At 52.9% G+C, this 5,000-nt stretch overlaps 1 non-coding gene across 1 annotated transcript in view; it reads right to left on the reverse strand.

The window, feature by feature from the left end:
- The window catches only part of LOC126093627 (small subunit ribosomal RNA), a 1,902-nt gene extending 558 nt beyond the window's left edge, over positions 1-1,344 (reverse strand). Inside the window, exon 1 of the ribosomal RNA XR_007521755.1 lies at positions 1-1,344. This exon is cut by the window's left edge and continues 558 nt beyond it. This is a non-coding gene — a ribosomal RNA (small subunit ribosomal RNA).
- Between the last annotated feature and the right edge of the window lie 3,656 nt (positions 1,345-5,000).

Consider the following 5,000-nt stretch of genomic DNA (forward strand, 5'->3'; position numbering starts at 1 on the left):
AGAAAGAGCTATCAATCTGTCAATCCTTCCGGTGTCCGGGCCTGGTGAGGTTTCCCGTGTTGAGTCAAATTAAGCCGCAGGCTCCACTCCTGGTGGTGCCCTTCCGTCAATTCCTTTAAGTTTCAGCTTTGCAACCATACTTCCCCCGGAACCCAAAAGCTTTGGTTTCCCGGAGGCTGCCCGCCGAGTCATCGGAGGAACTGCGGCGGATCGCTGGCTGGCATCGTTTATGGTTAGAACTAGGGCGGTATCTGATCGCCTTCGAACCTCTAAATTTCGTTCTTGATTAATGAAAACATACTTGGCAAATGCTTTCGCTTCTGTTCGTCTTGCGACGATCCAAGAATTTCACCTCTAACGTCGCAATACGAATGCCCCCGCCTGTCCCTATTAATCATTACCTCGGGTTCCGAAAACCAACAAAATAGAACCGAGGTCCTATTCCATTATTCCATGCACACAGTATTCAGGCGGGCTTGCCTGCTTTAAGCACTCTAATTTGTTCAAAGTAAACGTGCCGGCCCACCCAGACACTCAATAAAGAGCACCTTGGTAGGATTTCAACGGGGTCCGCCTCGGGACGCACGAACACGCACGAGGCGGTCGCACGCCTTCGGCTCGCCCCACCGGCAGGACGTCCCACGATACATGCCAGTTAAACACCGACGGGCGGTGAACCAACAGCGTGGGACACAAATCCAACTACGAGCTTTTTAACCGCAACAACTTTAATATACGCTATTGGAGCTGGAATTACCGCGGCTGCTGGCACCAGACTTGCCCTCCAATAGATACTCGTTAAAGGATTTAAAGTGTACTCATTCCGATTACGGGGCCTCGGATGAGTCCCGTATCGTTATTTTTCGTCACTACCTCCCCGTGCCGGGAGTGGGTAATTTGCGCGCCTGCTGCCTTCCTTGGATGTGGTAGCCGTTTCTCAGGCTCCCTCTCCGGAATCGAACCCTGATTCCCCGTTACAACCATGCTAGGCGCAGAACCTACCATCGACAGTTGATAAGGCAGACATTTGAAAGATGCGTCGCCGGTACGAGGACCGTGCGATCAGCCCAAAGTTATTCAGAGTCACCAAGGCAAACGGACCGGACGAGCCGACCGATTGGTTTTGATCTAATAAAAGCGTCCCTTCCATCTCTGGTCGGGATTCTGTTTGCATGTATTAGCTCTAGAATTACCACAGTTATCCAAGTAACGTGGGTACGATCTAAGGAACCATAACTGATTTAATGAGCCATTCGCGGTTTCACCTTAATGCGGCTTGTACTGAGACATGCATGGCTTAATCTTTGAGACAAGCATATGACTACTGGCAGGATCAACCAGGGAGCTGCGTCAACTAGAGCTGAGCAGCCGGCCGCCCGGGAGTGTGTCCCGGGGGCCTGCGCGAACACGCAAGCGTCCGCTCAATTATTCTGCAAACAGGAGGAGGCTGAGCTCCCCTGCACAATACACCTCGAAACCCTCTCAGGTCCCGGCGGCGCGCAGCGCCGTCCTAAGTACTTGGTCGGGTTCGAGAGAGGCGCAATCGCCCGGAGTTAGGCGAGTAGACGCTTTAGGTGCGACCACCCGTGCTCCCAACTGAGCTTGCCGCTGCCGACAGAGGCCCGGGAGCGTGCTGTCGTGGCATTGCCGGCGGGAGACAACACGCGCCACCTACGGTGACCGGCAGCTCCAACGCCAGCGCCACAGAAGGGCAAAGGCCCCACGTGGGTGCCGAAGCGAACTCTCCCAGCACAGCGCACGTGCCAACACGTCTGCACAACTGCGATACAAACCACCAGCGAGAACCGCTGGGGCGACCGAGCAGCAGACGGCGTCGCGGCGCCGAGTGCCGGGCGGCGGCGCATCCTCAACGCACACAGTCCTCAATCGGACCAGCACACTGCAGATGTCCACCGCGCTTCGCACCGGGCCGGCGAGGACCCACTTTGGCTGCACGGCGCCGCGCGCAGGGTGCCCCGGCGCGCAGCTGCGCCGCCTGCCGCGTCCGTCGGCCGGCGCGCCTGCCACTGGGCGCCCCCACCAGCCGGCTGTAGCGCGTGCGCCCACGCACCGCGCGGCCAGCACGCCGGGCGGCCCCCCCTCACCGGCCGGGGACAGTCCCACCCACCCACAGCCGCGTATCGCTTCACACCCAGATTCACATTCACGTTCGTTGGTATGGTGGGGACCGCTTCGTAGCTGTACCGATCGTTGCCCTCACAGATGTACCTCCAGCAAGGACAACCGCACCACAACGGGTTACCAGTTGTTCATTTGCGTAACGTCACCAGTAAACGTACACGTCCATCCCCGTTTGCAAAGTCAACTATTATTGCATGCCTGCCTGTCAGGTGTCAAGACACACTACATCCGCTCACATCCACGCAACAAAATGTGCCCGACTAGAGGGCACGTGGAAGGTGCCCCCGTACGTATGCGATGTCCATTGCGCGACGAACTGTCAACCGGCCTCTGTAGCATGTCGCAGATGTGGAACGCGGGGCACCGTGCTATCACATTGTGTGAGAAGAGACTACTACGTCTGCATACACGCGCCACTACATGAACAGACGGCTCATGCTGATCGCCATCCACTGCGTCCATTACTCCCACACGTCTCTATGGCGTACCACACTGCAATGCAGCTGTTTTGGGGAGATGACACGTAGCTGTGTACACAACATTCTGAGCGGGTTGCGGTTGGACAACAATACATTAATGTAACGTGTCATATGCCAATTACAGAGCAGGGTAAGGCACAACTTGGGTTAGGTTAAGGCACAACTTGGGTTAGGTTAAGGCACAACTTGGGTTAGGTTAAGGCACAACTTGGGTTAGGTTAAGGCACAACTTGGGTTAGGTTAAGGCACAACTTGGGTTAGGTTAAGGCACAACTTGGGTTAGGTTAAGGCACAACTTGGGTTAGGTTAAGGCACAACTTGGGTTAGGTTAAGGCACAACTTGGGTTAGGTTAAGGCACAACTTGGGTTAGGTTAAGGCACAACTTGGGTTAGGTTAAGGCACAACTTGGGTTAGGTTAAGGCACAACTTGGGTTAGGTGAAGGCACAACTTGGGTTAGGTTAAGGCACAAATTGGGTTAGGTTAAGGCACAACTTGGGTTAGGTTAAGGCACAACTTGGGTTAGGTTAAGGCACAACTTGGGTTAGGTTAAGGCACAACTTGGGTTAGGTTAAGGCACAACTTGGGTTAGGTTAAGGCACAACTTGGGTTAGGTTAAGGCACAACTTGGGTTAGGTTAAGGCACAACGTGGGTTAGGTTAAGGCACAACGTGGGTTAGGTTAAGGCACAACGTGGGTTAGGTTAAGGCACAACGTGGGTTAGGTTAAGGCACAACGTGGGTTAGGTTAAGGCACAACGTGGGTTAGGTTAAGGCACAACGTGGGTTAGGTTAAGGCACAACTTGGGGGTAGATTGCGGTGCAAATTGTATTACATTGCGGTGCAAATTGCATTACATTGCGGTGCAAATTGCATTACATTGCGGTGCAAATTGCATTACATTGCGGTGCAAATTGAGTTACATTGCGGTGCAAATTGAGTTACATTGCGGTGCAAATTGCATTACATTGCGGTGCAAATTGAGGTAGGATAAGGTGCAAATTGAGGTAGGTTAAGGTGCAACATAGGTTAGGTTAAGGTGCAAGATGGGTTAGGTTAAGGTGACATAGGTTAGGTTAAGGTGACATAGGTTAGGTTAAGGTGACATAGGTTAGGTTAAGGTGACATAGGTTAGGTTAAGGTGACATAGGTTAGGTTAAGGTGACATAGGTTAGGTTAAGGTGACATAGGTTAGGTTAAGGTGACATAGGTTAGGTTAAGGTGACATAGGTTAGGTTAAGGTGACATAGGTTAGGTTAAGGTGACATAGGTTAGGTTAAGGTGACATAGGTTAGGTTAAGGTGACATAGGTTAGGTTAAGGTGACATAGGTTAGGTTAAGGTGACATAGGTTAGGTTAAGGTGACATAGGTTAGGTTAAGGTGACATAGGTTAGGTTAAGGTACAAACTGGGTTGTGTTATGGTACACATTGCGTTGTAGTACAGTACACGTTAGGTTTGGGTACGGTACACAATGTGGTATGGCATGGCGTGTTGTGGGGGTGGGGGGGGGGGGGGTGAGGTTCGTTGATATCGACCGTAGGACGTGGATGCCCGAGGCAGCGTCAGTGTGTCAAAGGAGTTATGTCACGTCGGGATGCGCTTTTCGCTAGTGAGAGGGGGCGAGCCGTGTCTGTGGTTGCGGCAGACCTGTGTGTTTCATTCCTGCCAGTGTGTTTGTGCTGTAAGACGAGGCAGTGTGGTGATGTTGGGTGCACCCCTGTGTAGGACATGTGTGGGTGTTGGTGGCTATTCTGAGCAATTGTGGTTGTCGGACGAGTGGGGTATTCTGTTTTATGATTGGACCTCCCGGTCTGGTTATCATAGCGTAGTTGGTGTACTGTGGCGGATAGGATGCACCGGACGTTGGTCCATGCTGGTGCTTAGTTGTTGTATCTGTGTCTGTTACAGGCAGAGAGTAGTGTGTGATAGAGTGTGTGGCTGACGTGTGGTTCATTTTGTGTGTACGGACGTTCAGCATGTATAGGGGCATTTGCGTATATAATCTATCTATGTGGGCCTGCATAGTTTACTGAGCAGTGCTGTGAGGTGACTGAACTACGAGTGACGTACTGATTTACAGCGGAATGGTTGCCTTGTACCAAAGATGGAGTATCGGCTCTACGACAGCGTTGGCACCGCAGGAAATGGTCCCGTAAAACGGCCCTCCCACCGTCATCGTTGTGAGGGGTAGGGACCGTCTATATTCTGGGAGGAGCCCTGTTTGCCACTGGGCGTGGGGTCTCGCGTCCTGCGGTTCAGTGCCCCCAGGGCAGCGCGCGGAGGTGGTGCTGCTGCTGCTGCTGCTGCTGCTGCTGCTGCTGCTGTAGCAAGCGAGCTACTTACAGCATGTATAGGGACAGCGGGAATATGGCATATT

The sequence above is a fragment of the Schistocerca cancellata genome, chromosome 7, assembly GCF_023864275.1.
Source record: "Schistocerca cancellata isolate TAMUIC-IGC-003103 chromosome 7, iqSchCanc2.1, whole genome shotgun sequence".
Lineage (NCBI taxonomy): Eukaryota > Metazoa > Arthropoda > Insecta > Orthoptera > Acrididae > Schistocerca > Schistocerca cancellata.